Below are 12451 nucleotides of genomic sequence, written 5' to 3'. Positions count from 1 at the left end.
TTGTGAGGTGTAAGTGCAAAAGAAAATACAGTGTTAAAAATTGTCCTGGTTTTGGCTTTGTGGATAAATTTTAATGAAAAAGCAACTGGACAATATTAAAATAGTAAAGAGTGAGATACTGGAAGGGGAGTTACGACCTACGTATCTCAATTATGTGTTCGTAGTGCATTGGTCAACATGTTTCAACCATCTGGGAAAAATCCTCGGTATTCATCAGGACCAAAGGAGATGGAAGGTCTGAGTCCCCTAAAAGACTCACCCTGTCCTAAATCCTTAATAAACCCGTGGTAAAATATACCATAGGTAGGATACTCACAAAAATGTGGAGCATCAGTAAAAACCTGTGGAGAGAAAAGGTGAAAGAGGGAATCAGGCGCAGATTGTCATTACTAGCCTGTAACGTCGTGCAGACTCTTAGTGCAGATTCTCAGTGCATACATACTGCATACCACAGTGGTGTTTGGAAAAGGCTTCTACGTAGATAAGCGTGATCATATGGTAGGGGTGAACGCTTATCATGAAGGCTGGGATACGGTTGTATCAAGAGCTATAGGTGCGTGCAATTTAGCATGCAATAATTCTATGTTGATATTTATCTGGTGGTGGGATGCGCAATGAAGATCAAAATCGAATTTTCGTGGTGATATGCGCCACAGTTAGATTATAATGAGGCTATAAACGAATGCGCATTGCGACATGAGAAAGACCGTGTTGTGGCCCTTGGTGCTAAAATACAGACATACAAGACTCACAAAACACGTAACATGGAGGTGTTCACAAACGTAATATGGCTGAGGGCAGGCTTACAAGAGGCGTTTTCCTATTAGGCTTCAACGTGCAGGTGGTAGGTGCATCACGTGGTACAACGTATTCTAGGAAAAGAAATATTGTACCCTTGGTTAGGTATGGGAATGCGGTATAATGTTAAGGTGACCATTGTAGGTTTCAGGGTAACCGCCGTGGAACAGATGAGGAGTTCAGCATCTGTTCGCGTCAGGATTCTGTGGGGGAAGGAAGATTTACTTACAGTTTCCTCGCGTGGCAATAGGCCTGTCACCTACGTCTACCGTCCGCTGCTCGGCTATGGATGCCGTGCAGTGCGAGGCTGGTAATAACGTGTGGTTGCTTCCGAGTTTGATCACGTGGTTTGCGCGTCACCCGTACGGAAGCCTGTGCGGCAGTCTGTTGCCATAGGGACGGGATGTTCAGAATGCCGCGCGTGCGCAAAGGCGCGAACGGGGCTGTTTCAATGTATGGTAGCTTAGAATGGAAATATAAATATAAAGCATCACGGAAACGTATTTAAAGGATAAGGTTAGTAGCTTCCGAGATTACTTAGGTGACGGAGGTGTCACCGGAGTATTTGTGGGCGATGAACATCAATTCTAAAGGGGTTTATTTGCGCTTGCGTAATAGCGCCTAGGGAATTCTATAGGCCATTAAATGATGTGATGGTCAAGGCGCCCAGTTTGGCTGATTGGTAATATAAGGACTGAGTTAAAGGGTATCAGAGAGGGGCATTCAAATTTCAAGATTCAAAACCCGTGGGGGCTGTAGGACAAAGTGGAGGGTTCATGGTTATTTCAGCACAGAGCCCCACGGAATGTTATCATTCAGACCCTTTTTGTGGGTGGAAAGTCTGTAAATCCACCGCTGCTCTTTTTCAAAAAGGCGAGATTGTACGTTAGGACCTGGCTGCAATTGTTCTATCACAGTCCACCTCATATCATTAGGAGTGTGGTGAACGGTGAGGAAGTGATCCGTCAATTTTGTAATGTTTTTCTTGCAGCGTATGGTGCTTCTGTGCTCACAGATGCGTTGTTTTATCTTACGAGTGGTCATTCCTACGTAAGGTTTCCCACAAGTACATGTGATGAGATAGATGACAATGCTGCTATTGCAATTGGTGTGGGCTCTCTGTTCCCACACTTTGCCTGCTTCCAAATTCAGCGTCTTAGTGTTCTCCGTTAGGTGGCAGACACTACAGTCCCCACATCGTGAGTGTCCAGTCACAGGAGGCAGGCCCCATATCTGTGTGAGGGTGCGATTGTTGTTTGTTGTTGAGTTTTTGGGTCTTGTGTTGACCAAACTGTTTTTTAGGCTCTGGGCTTTCCTGTAGGAGAATAAGGGTTTTTCCCAACTGAGTGTTCCTGAATTTACTATGGACCAGTATTTGTTGATGCTTCTGCTGACCTGGTTTGAGATTGCGTTATATGTAGTTACGCATGTGAGTGGTATAATGTCTCTGTTTTTAGTAGTTTCTTCCAGTAGGGCTTGTCGAGGTTGATTCCTCGCCCGTTTTTGACACTTGTGTGTGATCTTGGATGGATAACCACGTTGTACTAGTTTGGTAGTGAGCTCTCCTGCTTGGCTTTTGTAGTCAGTTAGTTTACTGCAGTTTCTACATAGACGTAAGTATTGGCCGTAGGGAAGATTCTCCCTCAGGGGTAGTGGATGAAAGCTTTCAAACCTTAGTAGATTATTTTTTGCTGTTGGCTTGAAGTAGGTTTTGGTGGTCAGGATCTCATTTTCCTTTTGGATTTGTATATCCAAGAAAACCATTTTTTCTCTATCAGCACTATGGGTGAAGTGCAAATGTGGGTCACAGTTGTTGAGCCAGGTTATGAATGTTGTTAATGTTTCTTGCGGACCCTGCCAGATAGTTAGCACGTCTTCAATATATCTACGCCAGAATTTGATGTTTTCCAAGTAAGGGTTGTTAGGTGATAAGATGTATTTCTGTTCGAAGTCGAACACATAGAGCCCCGCTACACTAGGAGCGACAATGCTGCCCATGGATGTGCCCCCTATTTGGAGGTATAATGAGCCTTCATACTCGAAAAAATTCCTTTTTAGGGCTAGGGTAGCGCATCTGATGATAAATTCTTTGGGCGTTCGGTGTTCCCAGGTGGTTTGTTCCAATATCTCTTTGAGTACATTGATGGTGGCATCCTGAGGAATGTTAGTATAGAGGCTTTCTATGTCAAAGCTAACTATAATCATGTTCTCCTCCATCTTGATAGTCTCTAGGAGTGTCAGTAGATTTTTTGTATCCTTGAGGTAGGTGGATGTTCCTTGTACAATGGGTTTTAGGAAAAAAACACAGAACCTAGATAAAGGTTCTAATAATGAACCTATTCCAGATACTATTGGTCTTCCGGGGGGTGTTAATTTGTCCTTATGCATCTTTGGTACCACATAGAAATATGGTATTTTGGCCTCAGTTTTTGTCAAGTAACCAGCTTCTTGTTTGGAAATGTGTCCTGCTGCTTCTGCTGTTTCCACCAGATCGATGATCTCTGTCCGTACGTCATCTGTGGGGTCGTTTGTGAGTGGCAGGTAGTTCTTTCTGTCATCAAGCAAACGTCTGCATTCTATGTTGTAGTCTGTTTTATTCATTACTACTAGACCTCCACCTTTATCCGCTGGTTTTATAATGATTGTGGCATCATTTTTGAGGTCAGATATAGCTTTCTTCTCAGACCTGCTGGTATTGTGATAGAGAGTTGGGATTGGCATAGATTCAATGTCATTAAACACCGCCTGTTCGAAAGTATTTATTTCGACTGGGATGGTGTGTGGGGGCGGTACAAATGTCGATTTGGGTCTCAATCCGGTTTCATTTGTAATTTCTTCTGTATTCTCAGTGTTTGTTTTTTCGAAGAATGCTTTGAGTTTCAGTTTTCTGAAGAAAGCTGCTAGCTCGCAATGTAGTTTGAATTTGTCCAAGGTAGCTGTTGGTACAAATCCAAGTCCCTTGTTTAGGACTTGCCTCTCCGTCTCAGTTAGTGTTCGTGCTGACAGGTTTGTCACTAATTCCTCATGTTGCTGGGGCCTGCCCTGTTTGCCCCGGTCTTGTTCCTGGTGTTGCTGCTCACCGTGTCTTCCTCTTCCCAGTGGACGTTGTTCCCTTGTTTGTTGCGACCTCTCCCGCGCCTGCCTCTGTTCGGAAAAGGAGGACGGAACTGGTTGGGTGGGAAGGGGAACTGCTGAAAGGGTGGCTGCCATCCGTACATTGGGAACTGTTGGGGTTGTTGATATCGGTTCTGGAATGGAGGGTGGCTATATTGTGGCCATTGATAATGTCCTCGGTATGCTCCTTTTTGTCTTTGTCGTGGTGTAGTGTTGTTGGATCCTCCGCTACTGTTGGAGCTGTGGGAGGTATTGCTTGAAGCATCCGAGTCTGGGTCTTGTGTTGTTGTGGCTTTGTAATCAGGATCTGAGTACGGATAAGCCTTGACAAAGGTGAATTTCTTGAGGTCTTTTTGAAATTTTAGCACTTTCTGTTGGGTAAGGTTATCTCTATATTCGTTCATCTCTTTATTCAAATCGTCTAGTTTCTTTTTGTACCCTGTGATTGTGGTTTTGATTTGACTTTCGGTTAGTTGGATCTCTATCTGGATTTTTTCTGATAGTCGCACTGCTGTTTTCAATATAAGCATAATCCAGTCGTGCGTGCAGTGCCACGCTATGAGGGCCCAATCCTTCCTGAACTCAGCATCATCTAAGAATATTCTTGGGGCATTGGTAACAAGCAGGCTCTTTGGGGCTATGCTATTTGTTACATGTTCCTTAAGTATTGTCCCATGTAGGATTGTCCTGATGCGGTTGCGTTTCATTTCCGTGAGTATGTCCCATTCAGAGGTCTGTGATATGGTATTGCTGATGTTGGCATCAGCAAATACATTGAGATTGCTCATGATGGAGTCTATTTCTTCTGTTGAGAAGGATAAGCCTGGGTTTTCTGCCATGTCCGTATCGTGTCTAACCTCCAATGGTACTGTTGAGAGTATTAGTGTCTAGACTCTCGCAGCTGTGCGCTGCCACGATATCCGAAACAACAAGAGGGAGAGTAAGGGATTATGTCCATAGAGAATGGACGAGAAATACTCCTGATCGTCTGATCACAAATATTGAAAAACAAATGAAGGAATATCCCCCAATGAGTACGATGAAGGTTTTCCAAACGTGGAATAAATATTCCTTATAAAAAAACCTCACTCACCACCTAGTGGTGACATGCTTCATCATCGGGGTCCACCCTGGTGGCCTAGCGTCACCAGGGTGTGCTTCGACACCTGAAATGCAGTGGAGCAGGTTGTGAGGTGTAAGTGCAAAAGAAAATACAGTGTTAAAAATTGTCCTGGTTTTGGCTTTGTGGCTACTCCTTCATTTGTTTTTCAATATTTTTCCACAATATTCTGGTACCAAAGCGCACCGCTGTATTTGACTTTCTGCAGTCGTTTTATGTTGTGAGTTGGGTTGGTGTATAAGCAGGATCAGAATGCAGTTTAAGAATGTTCCTCATGGTCTTACTTGTTGTAGGTCTATCAATCACGGCTTATGTGCTACATGACATCTCTAGTCTTCTGAGCACTGTAATGGGCGTGGTACTCAGAGTTTGCATCTGACGGGGACTAATGCCACTGAGTGGTCATGTCAGACATTGCTGCAAGTGCTGCAGAAGGTACCTGTAGATGCTCAAAAGGGTAGTCAGTCCCAACACCAGGCTCCAGCAAAACGTAAGTCAGACCGAGTCCTCAGTAGATGGTTGACGGTGTCAAGCAAGGGTGTGCCTTTTTTCCACCAGGACTGGCAGTGGGATTCAGTCTGGATCACTGTCTGGGTTGTACCCACTAAGGTCAGGTGTTTTGGGTTGTGTTTAGGTCAGAAAATATGTAGAGTTGGGATGGCTCAAGGGCATGAAGACACACAGTCAAAGGCTGCATGTTTGGAAGAGTACCTCAAACTGACACTCGAAGAGTGGTTCATGCCAGAGTAGTCTTAAGCTCTTCACCTCTACAATCACAGCCTCGATGAATGGTGCTATTAGGACCTTCTCTAAGAGCGACATAGAGAGTAGTAGGTAAGAAAGCTGCAACTTTGCAGTTTGCTTTAGTAAGGCTACAGCAGCATCACTCTTGTCTTGTCTTGGGTTGAGTGCCTCACTCACATTAGGTGTAACATCTTCCATACAGGTTTGCAGCAGCTGATCTCACACTTCTTGGGAATATGTTTTGACCAATTCTCTGCCCTTGTGGCAGTCTTCCTTCTTCAGCTCACAGTATCACCAGGCCTCCTGGCTCTGAAGGAGGGCAGAAACATGGTGTCCTGATCACAGTCCAGTACTTTCTCTGTCCAGCTGCAAAGAGCTTCCGAGAAGTTAAAGGTGAATTGATATTCTGCTCTCGGGCTGCAGCGTGCTCTGGAGGATGGGGCAATTTGTGGTAAATCAACTAGACATCGAGTTGAGAATGTACCCTCCAATGCTGGCGGGGACCAAACAAGCTGAAGGGCATTTCTCCTCGTATTGTCCAATCCAAGCTGACGATCTCATAAAACGTGTACTTTTTTGAATCTATGACAGTGAGAGACATGCCTTAGAAATCACTGTTGGCTTTCAATTCCTTCCAGAAAGAATCAACAAGGCATGACGCACTTTTCCTGTAAGTCTCAACCTAAGTATGATTCAATTTTTTTCACTAGATCAATTTTATTATACACCTGCATCAGTTTTCAAGTAGACATTCTGACCACATCAATCATTGTCAGATGGAGGCGTCAATTGGGTGCATATTGTGTGGTCCTGTTAGAAACTTGAGCATTACTGAAGATTCAATTTTTTTCCAGAAATTAGAAAAATTTGTCATCTGGCTATTCAGCCCAACTCTTGACCCTGCAGGAACATGCTCTTAATCTGATCCGTTACTCTATTCTATTTCAAATCATAAGTGTGAAACTGTCACCCGAAAGGGTTTCCTGGTGCTGTGGATTCTGGTAAGAGCAAGAGAGAAGAAAAACAGAGCTCAATGTTAGCAACGGAAAGCTAGGTTTTGAGTGCTGTATAGAGTGATAGATTTTGTTTCTGTGCATTTAGTGTACGAGGAAGAGCGTTCCAGTGTTTGGCATCTAGCCAGGAAAAGGAGTGTACACCAATCCATTGAAAACAAGGTTTGGGGATGGAGGGAAGAGAAGGGGGAGGGACGTAGATTTAAGTGACCGGGATCAATAGCTAATGTGATGTTTTTGGCTTCCTGATTGCTCACTCTCTGAGAGCTAAATCTGGCCCTTAGCGTGAGCCTTGTCGCTAAGTGGTCAAACTGTTATAGAAAATAAAGTTTACAAAGGTCTGGGGTCTACTAGAGCAGGCAATTACAGATTAAAGGTTTTGAGTGTTTGAGCGTTCCCTACTAAATGTTTTGAGCGTTTCCTATTAAAAGATTTTTCTATTCAAAATATAATATATATGTCTAATTGTACTTTCATATCCGATAATCCTATTTTAAATATTCCCAACAATTATTATATAGTATTTTTTCCGATGGTCTAGATCCATCTCAATGTTTTTTGTTTTTGTATTCCACTATCTGGTATGATACATTTATCAAATATAAACGTAAATAATTTTATTACAAACATTTGTAGAAGAAGGGAATTATTTATATTTATCAATTAATTCAGAATAATTCTGTTATTCTCTTCTCTGAGTTACATTTACAATATAATTTACCTGATTACTTTCTTAAAGAGTACCTTTTATTATGAACAGCTTTGCATTACTATTTAACTTCTAATAATTTCCCTTTAGCTTCTGCCTCACTCATTCCACTCACACAGTTATATAGTGTTTCTCAAGAACATAGGCCTAAGGCTGCTTCTATTTATAAGATGTTGTTATCGCCTGTTACTGAACAACCTAAAACTCATACAGAATTACTCTGGAAAACAGACTTATCTCTATCTTTTTCTATCTCTTCTTGGGATAAATTATGGTCCACGTTATTTAAAACTTCTAGTGCCACACATATTACTCAATCTCTATACTTTATTTATTGTAGAGCTGTTATTACTCCTGTTTGTATATCCAAGTTTTCCCCTAATTCTTTGTCTCTTTTTGGTCGTGTTCTCAGTCTACTGGGACTTTAATTCATCAACTTTATGATTGTTCTACTGTAATGAAATGTATGAAAATATTTCAATGTAATATTCCATTATCAATGCAAAATGTTTTTCTAGGTTCCTCCTCACCTGCTTTAGATTTTTCTAATCCTATCCCTTTGTTGTATGATTTATTTATTGCTTGAGCATTCACAGTGATTTTGTCATTTTGGGAGGATAACTCTAAATTATCATTGTTAACTTGGTGGAACTATATTTGTGATGAACACAGAATTGCTAATGTCTCTTCTCTTACTCTTTCTCAGAAAATCCAATCCGACCTATTTTGGCTACCCTTTACTTTCTTATCTTTAAACATATGCACCTGCATCTTAATTTCTAACTTTCTTTCTTTTCTACCTCTTCACTCTATCTCTTTCTTTCCTCTTTTTCTTTCTTTCTTTCATCACCTTTTCTCTTTTTCTCTTTCAAATTATTTTCTTATTTATTTATTTATTTATTTAAACATTTATAAAGCGCTACAAAGGCCCTTGGGCATGTCGGCGCTGATATCTGCTAAATTCAGCCCTAAAGGAGGATCTACTTATTGGTCAAATAACCAAGTTTTGAGTTGTTTCCGAAAGGACCACAAAGAAGGACTGTTCTTTATGATTAGCGGCAAAGAGTTCCAGAGCTTGGGTGCGGAAACAAGAAATCTTCTGTCACCCCATGAGACCAGTCTGGTACGGGGTACTTCCAGCTGGAAGAGATTAGAGGACCGCAGGGACCTAGCGGGCCGGTAGGGGATGAGTTGTTGAGTCAGAAAGGCCGGTCCCTGGTTGTGCAGTGCCTTATAGACAATGCACAGAGCCTTAAACTTAGCTCTGTTCCTAATGGTAAGCCAATGCAACTCTCTGATGGTGCTCGAGACTGATTGGAATTTGGGGATGTTACCCAGCAGTCGGGCAGCGGCATTTTGAATAGTCTGCAGCTTGTTAAGGACTCTCTCTTAGGCATTCAAAAATAGAGCATTACAGTAGTCCAAGGTAGATAAGACCAAGGACGTGATCAAGGTCTTGCCAGCTGAGGTAGGGAGAAAAGGGAGGATTTTTTTGATGATTCGTAGTTTATAAAATGCGGAGGAGGCAATCTGATTTGCATGAGGAAGAAAAGTAAGCCTGTCATCAACCATAACACCCAGGTTCCTTACCTTGCTGACTGGAGTAGGCGGTGAGCCCATGGATTGTGGCCACCAGCGAGAAGACCAATCTGGGGATAAGTGTCCAAAGATGACCACCTCGGACTTATCCGAGTTCAATTTGAGGCAGTTGGCGGCCATCCAACTTCCTATAGCCTGCATGCCCAGATTGAAGTTGTCAGCCACTTTTTGTCCGTCATTTCTGATGGCCAAGACCAACTGGGTATCGTCAGCATAGGAAGTAAGGCTCATTCCATGAGCTCTGATGGTGTTGGCAAGGTCCGACACGTATATATTAAAAAGTGTCGGACTCAGGGATGAGCCTTGGGGGACTCCACATGGCAGGGACAGGGTGGTAGATTGAAAAGGCCCTGTGGTGACCACCTGAGTCCTTCCGGCAAGGAAGGATGCCACCAGTAGGGCCTTAGCCTTATGCTTAATCCCCAGATCTTCGACACGGTCGATCAAAATAGCATGATCGACCGTGTCGAATGCTGCTGAAAGGTCCAACAATATCAAGACCGCAGTGCCACCCGCATCACGAATGATTCGGAAATCCTCTGTGGCCTTGATCAGGGCCGTCTCCGTCCCATGATGTTGGCGAAAACCAAACTGAGAATCATCCAATAAATGATGGTGTTCTATAAAGGCTGACAGTTGGGCGTTTAAGGCCTTTTCGACAACTTTGGCCAAGATGGGCAAATTGGCAATCGGTCGATAGTTCTTGAGCTCAATCCTGTCTAAATTTGTTTTTTTTAGCAGTGGCTTCAGTAAAGTCTTTTTTAGGTCAGCGGGATAGACTCCAGTGGTAATCACAGTATTACATATATTAGTAATTGCTGGAAGCAGAACTTCCAAAACTGGTAGCAATACTTTAAAAGGGCATGGGTCAAGGGCAGAGCCTGATTTAATAGGTGACAAAAAATCCCTGACCTGAGTAATAGAGACCTCCCTAAACTGAGATAAAGAAGGACCAGTTGTGGAGGGATTCGCCTTCTCAGAAGTAATATTTACAGGCGTTTTTGCGGAGCTAGCAAAGACCGCATAAATATCATTAACTTTGTCATAAAAGTAGTTGGCCAAAGCATCACAGAACAGTTGGGAGGAGGGAGGTTGGAGGTTAGGTAAACAACCAGCCAATTGTTTAGTTGTCTCAAACAATGCTTTATTTGAATTTTTAGAAAGTTTAATTTTTTCCGAGAAGTACTTCTTCTTGGCATCTAGGATCATATTTTTGTATATGATAACCGAGTGCTTGTAAATTATTTTGGCCTCTTCAGAATAGTGCCTGCGCCAATTCCTCTCATTCTTCCGACACAGCTGCTTCTGTGTCCTTAGTGTATCCGAGAACCAAGGGGCAGATGGAGTTGATCTGTTTCGAGAGCTTTGTTTTGACTGGACCAGGCGAGTGGCAGCAGATGCAACCCATTCATTATATTGGGTAGTAGCAAGATTAGAATCAAGTGATAAAATCGGGCTAGTTTTTTGCTTACAATGTAACTTTATTGCTCACTAAGTTAATGCAAGGGTTCTCATGTTCTTTTTCCTTATATATTAATTGCTATGTTTTATTTATAATGTGCCACAAGTAGCAGTGATACCTAGCTGGGTATTACTGTCCCCCTGGGCACCGATTTGTGCTGAGCAACCAGCTCTAAATGTTCAATCCGAAATTAACATTCAAATTAATTACAATGATGCTTCTTCAAAAAATATTTTGTTATCCATAATTTCATTTATTCCTCATGAAATCCAATGCATTTCGGCAGTGATTACTGCCTTCATCAGGGAAATGAGTTCTACAATAATCAAAAAATCAAAAAATCATCATCAGTGATGTCATCAAACTCATTGCATATACTGTTATTAATCATCTTAACTGATTTATATTAGTGCTTGGTCATATAAAGCTCTAAGTTCATTTGGTGCGCATTACATGTTGTTCATCTCTCATTGAAAAGTGTATAACTGAACCGTGTAAACATTTGAACTATCAAAGGTAACATTGAATGGCTTTCACTGAGCGTTTATTTCACAGGGATTTTGCTATTAACTTCTCTGGCGGGTGTCCGCCGTCTTTATGCTTACTACTAAGTCGCTGCTGATGTTCTACCCTCGTAACTAATGATGGCGTTTCAACCTCGCTCGTGCGCACTGCCCTTTCTGATTAAACAACTGGTGAGATACTGCTCAAACGTCGTATCTACAAACAATGCTGGCATCTTGGTTGCAAAGCGGCTTATGCGCTCTCTATTTAGAGCCCCCCGGTTTTTAAGATACAATTCGCTCACCTCGGCGTGTGTTACGCCCTGCTCGATAGTTCAAACGACCCGCTACCTCTCATCTCTTCCGGTAAGCGTTGAGAGAAGTTCACGCCTGCGCACTGATATCGCCTCCGCGATTTTTTGCTTACAATGTAACTTTATTGCTCACTAAGTTAATGCAAGGGTTGCCTGTTCGATCCCCCCTTGCGCCCGCTACCACCTATGATTGGTACTGCCTAAAGCAGGTGCCCGATTCACAATGGTTAAATTTAACTTTTAAATAAATAGTTTAAACTGGAACATGTGTAATCATAAGTAACATAGAAACTCAGTCCGTTCATTGAGTCCGCCTGGCTTCAGGCTGCAGAGATTATATATCCAGTAATTTTCCTGTTTTAATAGACTGGTTTTATTGGAAATTCCTTCTTTTTTGGGCAATATTTCCAAAACGCACACTCTTAGTTGGCTTACGTTATGCTGCTTCTGGGTGAAATGTTCTGCAATGCTGGTCTTCAAGGATTTCAACCTTATGTTGCTTTTGTGCTTGTTTATACGTGTTTTCAATTTTCTTTCGGTGTGTCCTACATAGACATCTCCACATGGGCACTTTATCATGTAGATTAAGTTAGTAGAGTCATATGTCGCATTCACTTTTAATGATATTGGATGCCCCTTTTGAGGATGTGTTATGATGGATCCTTTTATAATGTTGTTGCATGTATTGCAGTTATAACAAGGCACTGTGCCCCGAAAGGTGATTTTGCTGGTTTCTTCGCTTCTTGATTTAAGGAAATCTGCAACGTTTTTTGCACGAGTGTGTGCAAAAATGGGTTCCTGTGCGAATATGCCTTGGAAATCAGGTTCCAGCTTTAACATCGGCCAATGTTTTTTGATGATGTGCTTAAATTGTGTGCTAACTGTGGAGAATTTACTCACGCATGTGATGCGGTTACTGGATTTTTCTCGCTCCTTTTAAGGAGGTCTTGCTTCGGTTTTGATTGAGCTCGGGTTAGTGCCGTTTGAGTGACCTCCTGTGGGTATCCTCTATCACTGAATCTCTTTGCCATGTTGTTTAGTTGTTCTGTACATTGTGTTGCCTCTGAAACCACTC

Source organism: Lissotriton vulgaris, chromosome 9, assembly GCF_964263255.1.
Source record: "Lissotriton vulgaris chromosome 9, aLisVul1.2, whole genome shotgun sequence".
Taxonomy (NCBI): domain Eukaryota; kingdom Metazoa; phylum Chordata; class Amphibia; order Caudata; family Salamandridae; genus Lissotriton; species Lissotriton vulgaris.
This window is presented reverse-complemented; position numbering follows the sequence as displayed.